The sequence below is a fragment of the Bubalus kerabau genome, chromosome 3 (assembly GCF_029407905.1).
Source record: "Bubalus kerabau isolate K-KA32 ecotype Philippines breed swamp buffalo chromosome 3, PCC_UOA_SB_1v2, whole genome shotgun sequence".
Lineage (NCBI taxonomy): Eukaryota > Metazoa > Chordata > Mammalia > Artiodactyla > Bovidae > Bubalus > Bubalus kerabau.
The window spans coordinates 163207900-163223193 of record NC_073626.1 but is presented as its reverse complement, the minus strand read 5'-3'; the positions used below and the strand labels follow the sequence as shown (position 1 = coordinate 163223193).

The window sequence follows — 15294 nt, the reverse complement described above, 5'->3', positions numbered from 1 at the left end:
GTAAACTCTGATTGCCCAGATGAGTGTGTGCCTCTGCATTAATCTCCTAATAGAGAAGGAGAGAGGGCCCTGACTTGCCTTCTCTCAGATCCATTATTTCAGGGCTGGAAAAGATCTTAATAGATACTCCAAGAACTTCCAATCTGCTACCTCAATTTTTAAAAACACAGTGAAACTGCAGGGCGAACAAAGGCCATCAGCAATTCTGTGCATTCAGAAAAGCAAGTGTAGGAAGGACACGGAGTTCTGTACAAAGTTGGTAGAAAAACTATTCTATTACTCACCCAGCTTTCCTAACCTACATTTCTTGCTCCATGAAAAGACAAACTATCTGCCTATCAAAGGGTTCCGATGAAATGTCCTGCCCTGATGGGTCCTGAGGTCACCAGTGGGCTGGGGCCACTATCTTGTCTCAGTTCAGTTCAGTTAGTCAGCCACAAATAATCTGGCTATAAATGTGCCTAAGTACTGCTGCTAAGTTGCTTCAGTCGTGTCCGACTCTGTGCGACCCCATAGACGGCAGCCCACCAGGCTCCCGTCCCTGGGATTCTCCAGGCAAGAACATTGGAGTGGGTTGCCATTTCCTTCTCCAATGCATGAAAGTGAAAAGTGAAAGGGAAGTCGCTCAGTCGTATCCGACTCTTTGCAACTCCATGGACTGCAGCCTACCAGGCTCCTCCATCCATAGGATTTTCCAGGCAAGAGTACTGGAGTGGGGTGCCATTGCCTTCTCCGTGCCTAAGTACAGATATTTCCAAATAGTTGGCTCCCCGTTCCCTTCATATCCTCCATGGTTTTCTCTTGTCTGCATGTTTCCCTCTTTTAGAATTAGGATTTCCAGTGCAAGAAATCTTGATTCTAGTTGTGAGGCTCCCTCTAACACACTTATAATAATGATATCTTGTGCTAGTCATTTCACCACTCCATCCCATTTTCCCATCTATGGATTACGCTTTGCCTCTAGAACTAATATCCTATGATGCTACACCTGGTCTGCGTTCTCCCAGGGGCCCCGATTTTCCTTAACCATAGCCCAAAAGGCTTGAGCAGGAGATCAGTGACTTCTTTTTTCTGGGACGTGCTCTTTGTTTTGTTTTGAACAGAAAAATCATTAACCCAGGTGAACAAAAGGATGCAGTTTTTCAAGAAAAATTAGCTTGAGTGTCTCACACAGGAGCTAGCTGATATTGCTTCAATATACATTCTATTACAGTTCAAAATACTAACAATTGTATTTAACAGTTTAACAATTGTGCACACAACAGAGTTGGAGGTAGAAATACCAGAACTACTGATCATGAATTTCTCCCCAACATATCACAGTTATAACATATGTCTGTTACCCAGTAGTAGGAATGATCTATGGCAAACATTATTCAACTGACTTTGAAATGACTTGTGTGCTTCCTTGGGTTTGGTGAAGTTACTGATGACTCTGAGTTTGGCTAGGGAGAAATGTGGGAGAATGTGCTTTTTCATTTACAGAACAGGGTTAGCTCACATAGTGAGGAAATATGCTTGTGGGTGACAGTTCCCAAGGGCAATATTATCAGAACAGGAAAAAAAAAAACTGCATACAAATGATAAGTAAATATTGAAGCTGAGGAAGCAAATACAATCCCACACTTACATGGTTTTATAGTGGAAAACTCAGCCAAGACAAAAGTTCATTTTAGAGGGTGTTCATAAATGTTTGGTCCAGTGCCCATCTGGATGAGGAAGCATTATTTTTCTTCCCAAACAAGTTTTCCTGCTTTGTTATTTATTTATCTATTCATTTATTCATTTTCTGTTAATCTTCTCTTGGATTTCTAGGCTGATAGCATGCAAGTTGTCCTCAATATTTCCTGTATCCTCCAGTGTAATGGATCTGTGACTCTGTCTGAAATGACTTTCCTGTTCCCCCTTTCTCTCCCCTTTCACCACACTGATTGGCGCCTCCATGAATAAACGAACCCACAGCTGAAGTGCTCTGTTTTGACAGGGCTCATGACTCTGGGCTTATATCTCTCCCATAATATTTATCAAATGTTGCCTTGCTTTGGTTTGGTTTATACCCCAGTATTTTTTACATTCCCTACCGGATCATAAGTGGATGTCAGGCAACAGTTTCTTCATGTCCACATTTTCCATGGCATTTAGCTCTGTACCTGGTACACAAAAGAGCCTTAATACATTTTACAAATTGATTTCAAAAGCCAATAAATTATTTCTCCAGATCCAAGAAGCCAATGGGGTAGAATGAGAGCAGCAGCCAGATGAAGTGTAACAATTTGAGCAGTGCTAATAATAATAATAACAACAATAATGACCCATTATTTGAGGGTTTATAGATTCCAGTTCAGTTCAGTTCAGTTGCTCAGTCGTGTCCGACTCTTTGCGACCCCATGAACCACAGCACGCCAGGCCTCCCTGTCCATCACCAACTCCTGGAGTTCACCCAAACCCATGTCCATTGTGTCGATGATGCCATCCAACCATCTCATCCCCTGTCGTCCCCTTCTCCTCCCTCCCTCAATCTTTCCCAGCATCAGGGTCTTTTCAAATGAGTCAGCTTTCTGCATCAGGTGGCCAAAGTATTGGAGTTTTAGCTTCAACATCAGTCCCTCCAATGAACACCCAGGACTGATCTCCTTTAGGATGGATTGGCTGGATCTCCTTGCAGTCCAAGGGACTCTCGAGTCTTATCCAATACCCTAATTCAAAAGCATCAATTCTTCGGTGCTCAGCTTTCTTTATAGTCCAACTCTCACATCCATACATGACTACTGGAAAAACCATAGCCTTGATTAGATGGGCCTTTGTTGACAAAGTAATGTCTCTGCTTTTTAATTTGCTATCTACATTGGCCATAACTTTCCTTCCAAGGAGCAAGTGTCTTTTAATTTCATGACTGCAATCACCATCTGCAGTGATTTTGGAGCCCAGAAAAATAATGTCAGCCACTGTTTCCCCATCTATTTGCCATGAATTGATGGGACTGGATGCCATGATCTTAGTTTTCTGAATGTTAAAATTTAAGCCAACTTTTTCACTCTCTTCTTTCACTTTCATCAAGAGGCTCTTTATTTCTTCTTCACTTTCTGCCATAAGGGTGGTGTCATCTGCATATCTGAGGTTACTGATATTTCTCCCAACAATCTTGATTCCAGCTTGTGCTTCCTCCAGCCCAGAGTTTCTCATGATATACTCTGCATATAAGTTAAATAAGCAGGGTGACAATATACAGCCTTGATATACTTCTCTTCATATTTGGAAACAGTCTGTTGTTCCATGTCCAGTTCAAACTGTTGCTCCCTGACCCGTATACAGGTTTCTCAAGAGGCAGGTCAGGTGGTCTGGTATTCCCATCTCTTTCAGAATTATCCACAGTTTATTGTGATCCACACAGTCAAAGGCTTTGTCATAGTCAATAAAGCAGAAAGAAATGTTTTTCTGGAACTCTCTTGCTTTTTCCATGATCCAGCAGATGTTGGCAATTTGATCTCTGGTTCTTCTGCCTTTTCTAAAACCAGCTTGAACATCTGGAAGTTCACAGTTCACATATTGCTGAAGCCTGGCTTGGAGAATTTTGACCATTACTTTACTAGCGTGTGAGATGAGTGCAATTGTGTGGTAGTTTGAGCATTCTTTGTGATTAAATTTCTTTGGGATTGGAATGAAAACTGACCTTTTCCAGTCCTGTGGCCACTACTGAGTTTTCCAAATGTGCTGACATATTGAGTTCAGCACTTTCACAGCATCATCTTTTAGGATTTAAAATAGCTCAACTGGAATTCCATCGCCTCCACTAGCTTTGTTCCAAGTTGTATATTAATCATAAATATGATTATATATAAGATTAATAAGAACAAATAAGCATGTTTGCTGTTATTGCAGATTATAAATTATTCTGCATATTAGAGAACTGAGAAGCAGAGAAATTAAGAACATTGTTCAATGTCATAAGCATAAGCATGAGCATTAAATTCCAGAAGACCTGACTGCAGAACCCTCCATAAAACAAGTATGTTATTCTGTTCCTTAATCTCTCTAATTTTCTCCTCCAGATCACAAAGGTCAAGCATGTTCTAGGGTATCTCATGTTCTCTTTTTCTTGCTTCTGCAAAACCTCTTGGACTCCCTGACCTTTAACTAATTGCCCTGGAGCTATGCTAGGAGTCCAGGGCTGGAAAGTCCATGGGTAGCCAGGACTACCTCCCTTTTTCAATTATGCCTGCAAATCCTGATGTAGAGCCCTGAGCCTTGCCAGGCACACATGGATTGGATAGGAAAGTTCGAATAACTAATCATCCCAGAATGGCTTCCCAATGATCTCACCTTTTGTTGGGCAGAGTCTCCCAATACATGCTCACACAAAGAACCAAATATCAAATGGTGATAATGAAAATGAAGCAGAGTAGAGGAAAGTGAGTGAAGGAGGTTATTTTAAGTAGGTTGGTCAGAAAAGGGACTCTCCCATAAAGTACAAATATGAAGTAAAATCCCTGGTGGCTCAGACAGTAAGAATCTGCTTGCAATGCAGGGTTTGATCCCTAGGCTTGGAAGATCCCCTGGAGAATGGAATGGCTACCTGCTCCAGTATTCTTCCTGAAGAATTCCATGACAGAGGAACCTGGAGGGCTGCAACCCATGGGGTCGCAAAGAGTCAGACATGACTGAGAGACTAAGACAACAAAACATTTTAAAGGAAGCTTCCTGAAATTATGCACAGCCTCTGATTTCAATAATTTCACTTCTTTTGGTGTGTGCTGTCTTAGGAAGAAGGGCCAATCATACTGAAAATGGAAATTTAGGAAAATACATACATACATACACACACACAAGTACGTATAAAGACACACAGACACAGATATAAAAATACATAATGAATGAAATTTACTGGCTATGGATATTTCAAAAGTATTCAGCAAATTGAAGATCTCCTATTAATAAATTTGAGACAATTTGAGGTGTACAAACCAGGTGGAGGAGGATTCGAGGACAGGAGAACTTTTTCTACACTCCTGGGGTCAAGCCCCAGATACAACCTGTGCCACCCATGCCCAAAGACAGGCCTTCTCTAGATCAGTAGGTTTTCAGTTTGATATTCTTATAATGTGGGTTTTAGCTTTAAGTCACTCAAATAGACATTTCAGGGATATATGTTAAATCAAATTCCAGTCTATTATTAAAACACCTGTTCAATTGTGAGACCGTTTCTGCAATATGAGGGATTACAAGCTGGAGAAAGAAATGACAGTACAATTTATGAGTCCTCTCACAGTTCAGTTTTGAGGAAACTAACTCCATGTATTTTCTGTCAAATTATTATTAATAAAATTAATACAAGTCTTTCCCTTTAAACTTATAATTGCACCAAATGCTATTGATTAATTTCTTACATGTCATCATTCTGGAACAAAGCAGGAAGACAGGAGAAAATAATTCATTTCCTTGAGTCATTCTCTGTGATGTAGATTCTGACAGTCAAATTTCTGTGACCATGTGGTCATTCACGGATAGGTGTCCATTTCGTAAAAGCTTGGTCTCACCATCTCTGCTGACAAAATACAAGGGAATCCAAACATGCTTTGTTATTCACCTTAATACATCTTAATCTGACTCCATATTGATTGTTTACAATCCTCTGTAATGAAACAAAAGAAGGAGATCAAGCCCAGTAACATGAGTATCCTTCCTTGTGTGCATCAAGTCCATTAACAGGAACAGCTCAACAGCATAAGTTTTAGGTCAATAGCTTTTAAAACGTGGAGTGTATAACTCAGAAGGTGAAGAAATGGAATAGGAAGTTGACAATGGGAGGCATATATTGAAAACTAAGGGGAACAAAGTTATTTGATTATAGAATTCCATCCAAAAGAAAAAATTGAGCAGGTTCATCTTTTTAATTTTATAGAGTGGTTTTCATCATATCTAGACCTCCTTTCTTCTGTCTCTTCACAGTTCCAGTTTTGTGAGTCACAAACTTGTGATTTAGAATTGTTTTAGAATATGAATTGAAAGAATTATGCCATGAAAGCAGGAAGGAAAGAATATGAGTTTTATCACAGTATAAAACCAGAAGTATTATATGACTGGACTCAGTTCTGGAACTCAGGTGTCTAAGAGACAGTTCAGAAAACCAAGTGGTGTGATATTAGAGGTTACAAAGATTCCAAGCTTTTGGTTAAAGAGATAGGTGACCAGCCTTGACAATTCTCAGTAATATTTTACATTAAAGGAAGTTTGAATCTTTGAAAGAGGAGAAAATGAATGTCATCCTGAGAGTGGGAATACTGAGGAAACTAGAAGAGTTGAAGGAAAAAGAAAAGAAGTAAAGAAACAAGTTGATAACATAGCTGAAAGCAGCTTTCAAATATCAACCTTTCAAGTACAGGGATTTTTTCACCATCTGTTCATTCATATATTGAATTAATAAACATTCATTGAGTATTTACTGTGTTATGCAGTGTTCTAACACATTGGAGATACAATGAAGGATAAAACTGACAAAATCCCTGCCTTCGTGAAACTTACATACTTATGGGAAAAAGTAAACAGTGAATATTTGCATACATTTTAATATAGTTTTAGATAGTGATAGGTGTCATGAAGCAAAATAAAATGAATCGATCTTGCCTGATGAATTGGAGGAGCATCAAGAAGGCAGGGTAGCTGGAGAATAGTGAGTGGTAAAAATAGGTGAGGTAGGCGAGACCAGGATCTTTAGGTGTTGGTGTAGACCGTCTTGAGATCTTTGGATGCTATTTTAACTGTGATGGGAAGTAACTGGAGGAGTTTGAACAGGAGCTTAGCATGGTGTAACTTACATTTGAAAAGGACACTCAAACTGCTAGTGGAGAGTATGGTGGTAGAGATGGACAAGAGAGGAAGCATAGAGACAAATTTGGAAGACTTTGTCAAGTATCCAGGCCAAAGATGATGGTGAATTGAATGGAATGGAAGATGGTAGAGCTGGTGAGAAATTATATTTGAGATCAATCTATCTTTCATGCATGTATACATACATGCACATATGTATATGTATACATATGTTCAACTTCTGGAAATCGAACTCCAAACGTGATGTGGATTGCTTTAGGTAAAACACCTCAGAAGTGGTAAAGTCAGGACTGATGCCAAACCCACATCTGTACTGCTCAGGATGAAGCACTGATGAAGCATTAATGGGGTTCCTTTGAACCAGACCAGGGCTTGAAGATAAGACTGTCTGGTAAGAGCTTTGAAATATATTTTGAAACTAGAATGAGCAGTGTTTGTTCATGGATTAGATCTGGACAGCAAGAGAAAGAGAAGTGTCAGTGATGTCTCCATGAATTTTTAAAAAATATTTATTAATTTATTTTATTTTATTGGCTGAAGTGGGTCTTTGTTGCAGCTTGCAGGCTTTCTCTAGTTGCAGCCAACGAGGGTGACTCTTCATCGTGGTGCATGGGCTTCCCGTTGCGGTAGCTTCTCTTGTGGAACTCGGGCTCTAGGTGCATGGGCTCAGTAGTCGCAGCGCATGGGCTCAGTAGTTGTGGCCTGGGGGCTCTAGAGCACTGGCGCAGTAGTTGCGGTGCATGGGCTTAGCTGCTCTGCATATCAAACGAGAATCCCTTGTGTTGCAAGGTGGATTCTTAACCACTGGACCGCCAGGGAAGCCTGTCTCCATGAATTTTATCTGAGTATCTGAACTAGTGGTTTAGCCATAGAATAAGTTGGAAAGTGTTAGGGAAGAGTATATTTATGGGGAAAGGCTAAGCATTTGGCTTTAAATATGCTGGGTTTGAGATGCTTCCTAAATAGCCATGAGGCAACACAGAAAGGCAACTAGAAATGGAATCCGGAGTGTAGAAAAGATGTTGGGGCTATAGAAACAAATATGGTAGTCATCAGTCTTGTAAATGGTATTTAACTCCATGGAATTAGATGAAATATTTATGGAGTAAGTGGAGAAGATACATGAAGGTAACTCAAGCATGGGGCCCTCTGAAATTTAGAAATTAGAAGTTCAAAGTGTCCAGCTATGGAGAGAAGAAGGAAAGAACCCTAAAGTAAAAATAAAACAATAAAATTTTACTTTCCCAAAGTCAAGGAAAGAAAATATTTCCAGGGGGAAAATGGATAGCTTTGCTAAATGCTCTTCAGAAGTTAAGAAAGACACTGACTGAAAACTGATGGTTGAGTTTACCTACATAAAGGTCACTGGTGACCTTGAGAGAGTTTCAGTAGGAGGAGAATAGTGGAAGTGTTGAGGCAGAGCTTCCTGTGAGTGATTTTGAGAATGGGTGATAGGATGATGGAGAAAGCTAATATAGACAACACTTTGAAATTTTGTTTTATAGAAGAGCTGAGAAATGATTCAGGAGTGTAGAGAGATGTGGGTTCAAAACAGAGATTTTTAACAGAAGTCTTACAGCATTCTTGTGTACCAATTGTAAAGATCAAAAGTAGGAGAATTAATGACACTATAGAGAAGCAAGAAAATTACAAGCATAAGGCCTCTGAGTGAGAGGGTAGGATGAGATCCAGAGAACAGGTGGAAATATTGGTCTTAAAATGGAGCCCAGGCCATTCATTTATCTCAGCAGGAACAAAGGCAGAGCATAAGGGTACAGAGGAGGCCAGGTGAAGTGTTGGTGGTCAGCAGGAAAAAGCATTCCCTTTTTTAGCTTCTATTTTCTCAGTGAAATGAGAAGCCAAATCATCAACTGAGTGAGTAGAAGAGAAGGGGTGTTTGAGGTTTGAGGGGTGAGGAAATATGTTACCTGGGACTATGGGAGATAGGGGAGTAAATCAACTATAAGGCTGCTTACCAGTGCTAAGGGTCCACCGGAGATTTGCTATCATAAATACAAAGTGAGCCCAGTCACTAGTCAACACGGCTGGTGTTTTCCTCCAGCAAAATTCAGCTATTTGATTACTGTTGTAGAATCGGAAAGGAATGGGGTTTAATTTGGTTTGGAGTTTTTCTAGGTACAGAAGAATGGAGGGTAAGGGAATAGATAATGGATGTAAAGGAGCATTTGTAATAATGATCTATGAAATCTAAGCTAGGTAGGGAAGAATGTAAGAAGTATGAAGTGCATGTGTATGTGTGTGAGAGAGAGAGAGTGAGAAGGAGAGGTGTAGGGGAGAGAGAGATGTGGCAGAGGTTCCAGTGTGATAATAGGTATTTATGGATCTCAGATCCTAGTAAGTCTGGTATTTTGAGTACTAGGAGGAGTAAGCTCAAAACATAGGAGAAAATGGTCAGAGAGTAGAATAGAATAGGTTAATTAAGGTTTTGGAAATGGTACACCTACAGATAATAACAAAGTAGTACTAGAGAGATTAAAAAAAAAAACCCAAAACACCAAGTACAAGCTTCACCTCTAATAATTGAGTTTTGGAGATGTGGGACTCAGGCATTGGTATGTTTCAAAAGCTTCCCATATAATACTAATGTGCATCCAGGGCCAAGCACCACTGGTCTAAGTAATTGTATTTTAATTGGTATGAACTAAGTCCCGAGCATTAGGAATTTATAAATGTCTTCCAGGATGATTTTTTCAATTTTTTTAATTGCAAGAAAGTACATGTAACTTAAAAAGAAAATATTTACATAAAATACCTTTTTCTATCCTTTCACAGCCTATTTTGTGCCTTTGTATCTAAATTGATCCTCTTGTAGGTAGCATGTAGATGGACACCATGTTCTATACATTCTGCCAAACTCTTATCTTTTGATTGGATAATTTAATCCACTTATATTTAAAATAACTGCTGAGAAGGAGGGACTGACTTCTGTCATTTAGTATTGGTTTTCTATATGCTTTATACCATTTTGTCTCTCATATCTTACATTACTATCTTCTTTTATTTTTAATTGCTTTTTGAGGTAGTGAGCTGTTTAAACTTCTTTGTCATTTCCTTTCATGTAGGTTCTATTGCCATTTCTTTTTGGTTATATAAATGTAATGTGGAAGTTACAGTTAGTGTCCTAAAGTTAAATGCTATAATTTGAATTTATACCAGCTTTACTTCAATAATATACAAAAAATCTAACTCTTTATGGCTCTATCCCCATCCCTTTCTATTAGTGATGTCATAAAATTATTCTTTCATACATTATGTGCCCCTAAAAGTATACTAGTTTTTTAAATGCATTGGTCTTATAATTATTATGTAGAAAACAAGATTTGTAGTTACAAATCAAAGTTACAATGATATTAGCTTTCAGACTAGTAGTTGTATTGTTTTCTTTAAATGTACTAGTCTCTTGAATGGGCATTCCTGGTGGCTCAGATGGTAAAGAATCTGCCTGCAATGCAAGAGACCTGGGTTTGATCCCTGGGTCAAGAAGATCTCCTGGAGATGGGAATGGCACACCAGTATTCTTGCCTGGGAAATCACATGGACAGAGAAGCCTGGTGGGCTACAGTCTATGGGGTTATAAAGAGTCAGACATGACTGAGCTACTAACACTTCCACTTCCATTTAGGTCTCTTGAATAGTGTAGAAAATATAGTGCAGTTACATATGTTACAAATGTTACAATGTAACAGTTAAACAATGTAACAAACCATTGTTACAATAATGGTAGGTTTTATAATTGCCATACATTTACCTTTATTGAGATCATTAATCTCCATACGGCTTTGCATGTCTTTTTATTTTGCCTTTGTGGACTTCTTACAGGTCTAGTGATCACAAACTTCCTTAGCTTTTGTCTATCCAAAAGCAATTTCACCCTTGCTTTTGAAGAAGGGTTTTTGTCAGATATAGGATTCTTGATTGACAGGTTTTTTTTTTTTATCCTTTTAGCATTTTGACTCTATCAGCACAATCTCTTCTGGTTTCCAAAGTTTCTCATCCAAAATCTACTAATAATCTTATTGAGGAACACTTGGATGTGACAATTTGCTTCTCTCTTGATGCTTTCAAGATTCTCTCTTTGTCTTTGTCTTTTGAGATTTTGATTATAATATGTCTTGATGTGGATGTCTTTGAGTTTATCTTACTCCCAAATTTGTTGAGCTTCTTGGTTATTTATATTCATGTTTTTCACCAAATTTGGGAAGTTTTCAGCAATTATTTCTTCAAATCTTCCCTCTGCCCCTTTCTTTTTCTTTTCTTCTTTGTGACTCCCAAAATGTGTATGCTGATCCACTTGACAATGTTCCATGGATCTCTCAGTCTCTTTTCACATTCCCTTTTTTTCCCCTGTCCTTCAGATTCAGTAATTTTCCTTATCCGATCTTCAAGTTTGCTGATTCTTTCTGCCTGCTCAAATTTGCCTTGGAGTCCCTCTAGTGAATTTTTCATTGTAGTTATTCTACTTTCCAACCCCAGATTTTTTTTTCATGTTTTATATTTCTTTATTGCTATTTCTATTTTATTTGTACATCTTTTTCTTGACTTTCTTTATGTTTTCCTTTAGTTCCTTGAATATTTATGACAGTCATTTTAAAGTATTTTTCTAGTATATGGGATATTACATTTTTTTCAGGGACAGTTGCTGACGTCTATTTTTCTTCTTTGAATGGGCCATACTCTCCTGTTTCTTTGTATGCTTTGTGATTTTTGTTCAAAAGTGAACATTCATATCTAATAATGTGGTAACTCTGGAAGTCAGAGGCTTTCCCTGCCTCATGGCTTGCTGGGTTTTGCCCTTGGGTGTTGGGGAGGGGTATTGTTCTAGGCTGTCTCTATGCTGAGGATCAGCCTGAGTGGTAAACTTAAGGTTTTCCCAGATTTTTCTGAGTATTTTCCTGGACTAGGACAATCACTTTCTAATTTTCCCTGTGCACGCATGCTCAGCTGCTTCAGTCATGTTCTCTTTGAGACCCTATGGACTGTACCCTGACAGGCTTCTCTGTCCATGGGATTCTCCAGGTAAGAATACTGGAGTGGGGTGCCATGCCCTCCTCCAGGAGATCTTCCCAACTTGCATCTCTTATGTCTCCTGCAATGGCAGGTGGGTTCCTTACCAGTAGTGCCACCTGGAATGTCATGTGTTTTAACGTCTGGTTCCCAAAAAGGGAAAAGAGAAAAATGAAGAGTGAGCAAAAAGCACTGGCCTTTTAAATCCCTTAGAAGTCATTTCAGCCTGTGGGAGTGGAGTCGGCAGCAATGAGGGAAAATGCAACAAAATCAGCCACCTGCTTCTTCACCTGCCCCTCTGTGATCTGAAGCAGCAACCAGCAATCACAGCACAGATTCTTGATATTTAGAAGACAGAGACCTTTTTGCCCACCCTGGCTCCTTCAAGCTGTGTGCGAGCTGCTCCAGGAACCATGCACAGCTGCCTGCCATGTGGCTGAGGGTTGGGATAGGTAGCTGCTATTGTGCTAAGAGCTGAACTGACCAAAATAAGTCAAAATATACCCTCCAAGTCTTCTCCTGGATGTTGTAAGGTTTCAATAGATTCCAGAGTTCAAAATACTTATAACAGATAGATTTTGCCAGTGCAATTGTTGTCTAGGTGAAGAGGAAGATCCCTGGTGCTTACTACTCTGCCACTTCTCCAGAATCTTCTCTCATTCCAGGTTATATTCAACATAAATTAAAAAAGAAATCTAAAGGATTTGTTAAAGCAACATTTCTGGCCCTACCTCCAGAGTTTCTAATTCATTAGGTTTTTTTTTTTTCTAATTCATTTAGGTTTTGGTGTTAGTTGCTGCTGCATTTGGTCCAGAGACCACACTTTAAGAACCAAGTTTGTAGACTAGAGTATTAACTCTGGGAGTAGGTAGGTTAGATGAGTAATCCTTCAAAATTTTACTGTGCATATCAATCACCTGAGATTTGATAAAAAGCAGAATCTGATTCCATAGAAGGAAACTGTGGTCTGAGATTCTGTATGTATCATAATTGACCTCATGCAGCTGCTAGTCTGAAGATCATACTTTGAGTAGCTGGAGATAGAGTGTGAAATAATAGGTGAACTAATAGGTGAGACCTTTTGATGAAAGAAGCAACAGATATTTATTCAATCCCTGTTCTGTATGCCAAGCATTGTGGTGTTCTCTGCCAAAAATTTAAATATGAAAGGGCAGAAACTTACTAAATATATTCTATGCTTCATTAAGTGTTCTTGCTTGATTATAAAAATGACAGGTTGGTGTTAGTGATATGGTGCTTCATTCTCAAACTTTTTCCGTGTAGAATTTCCATATGTAGACAAGATTGGATACTTAACCCTATTTGGCTATTAGGTGAGTTGATGCAATTACCTGCATGTTAGATGTGATTTAAAGTTTTGTGTCTTATGCGGAGCCCTATATACCTGAGTCACAGGCATGGAGCCCTGTACTAAGGTCATAGAACAAAACTTTCATGAACTGAACGAGCCCCATAGCAACTGTTGCCATGAGCCTCTGGATCTAAACTGGCCAGTTCTCTGACCCTGTATTAACTAAAATACCCAACCTATTAACCAATCACCTAATGCCACCATTCCAGTAGGAATTTTCTGTTGTGAGGCTATAAAAATTGGCTATTACCCTGCAAGAGGGGTCAGCTTTCCTTTGAGCCGGCCTGCTTTTCCACCAGTGTCTCCCACTCTAACAAACTTTACTCTCCTCTCATTCTGCCTCATGTCTGGAAATTCTTTTCCAGCCTGCGCACAGACCATGACATTTTATCATAAAAAGCTATATAATAAGTTTTACTTGTTAAGCCATAATGCCTGTTTTATAGAAAAAATTTCCCTTACATCTTAAAAAATAATATTCAAGGAAATATTAATATTGTATTAAAGGAGACAAATGTCCTTAAATTAATTTTAAGAAAAATTAATAGTCAAAGAAGGCTTAGTCTTGTCCTCTGGTTTTGCTTTTCTCTTGGAGTGTGTGTAGTCAGTGTAAGAATCACCTTTGTAGTAAAATAGACATAAGACATGACAGAGCCACTGTTATAAAAACATCAGCACAGAGCCTCTAGACTCTCAGTAAGTGAGCTCAGGCTGGCTCCAACACTGTCAGCTTGGTATCTGGTTTCTGAAGAGTTCCTTAATCTCTCTATATACACCTGAGTTCTAAGACTGAATAGAAAAATTCAAATAGTATTTACCCAATCGAGCTTTTGGGAGGATTAAATGTGGTATTTGTGTTTAATCTTCATCACAGTATCTGACACAAATGGTTTATTCAATGTTAGCTATTACTATTGTTACTACTTAGGGTAATAAGTATATCTGGATTCAAGTCTTGCCCCCAAAAGAGCACGTTTTCTAGACTTCGAGTCAGCCATATCTCTTTTCAGGATATCAGTTTTCTTCTCTGAAAAATGAGAAGAGCTCTGTGGTTCTCAAACTTTATCCAGCATCACAATCCCCTGGAGTTTCTGACTCCACAGCTCTGTAGTGAGCTTTGAGCACTTGCATTTCTAGTAAATTCATTCTATCTTCTATTGATATTTAGCAGAGGGTCAACAACATGTGCAGTCATGTTCAGGAGTTAGAGAAATGAAAGAATTTAAAGAATGCAAAGGTAAAGAACTCTATGGCTGAAAAGAGTCCTGGTGGTTATTTATAGAAGAGATAAGAAGCTCAGAGAAGAGAAGCTACGGTCCAAGTTAATGAAAATCTGGAACTAACACCCTGATTTGGACCCCTGTTTCTGTTTGCTTCTCCATGGTTCAAGTGATAAAGAATCCGCCTACAGGGCAGGAAATGCAGAGACTAGAAGATACCTGGAGGAGGAATGGCAACTTGCTACAGTGTCCTTGCCTGGGAAATCCGTGGACAGAGAATCCTGGCAGGCTACAGTCCATCAGGTCCCAAACAGTCAGACATGACTGAGCACATCCGGCTATGATTGCCACACTACTGCTGCCTTCAGCTCACACAACACCTACAAAGCCATCTTTAATACCTTAGGCCAACTTTGGGCAGTGCTTGATCAGATATCCCTAGCCAGAGGGTGCAAATGGGATAACAATAAAAAAATAATAGTTAACATTTATTGGGTCTTTCCCATATACCAGGAACACAGACATAAACTATACCCCTGTGGCTGTCACCAGCATTTGCCATTCAGTATTATTAGTAACTTCTGGAAATCCTCTGAGATATCTCATGTGTGGACACAGACAAGATGGTATCTTTGACATGTCTTTCTTTCCTTGCTTCAGACTCCTTCAGTGATATTGGCTGCTAAAGTTATCTATGGAGGCTCAGCTCCCTTCATTAGGAAGAGGCTTCATTTCCAACTTGAGGACTTTGTCCTAAAATTCTGATGAGCTGGGCACCCCATCATCATAAGTGCAGCCATGGTTGCTGAAGCCTGTTTGTGTTTCAGACAAATAGTGGAGGACCCAAGAGAT

General features: G+C 39.2%; 1 long non-coding RNA gene across 2 annotated transcripts in view; it reads left to right on the top strand.

The window, feature by feature from the left end:
• The window catches only part of LOC129646805 (uncharacterized), a 52167-nt gene that overhangs the window by 1566 nt on the left and 35307 nt on the right, over window positions 1-15294 (top strand). The gene's annotated exons all lie outside the window — the stretch shown is intronic.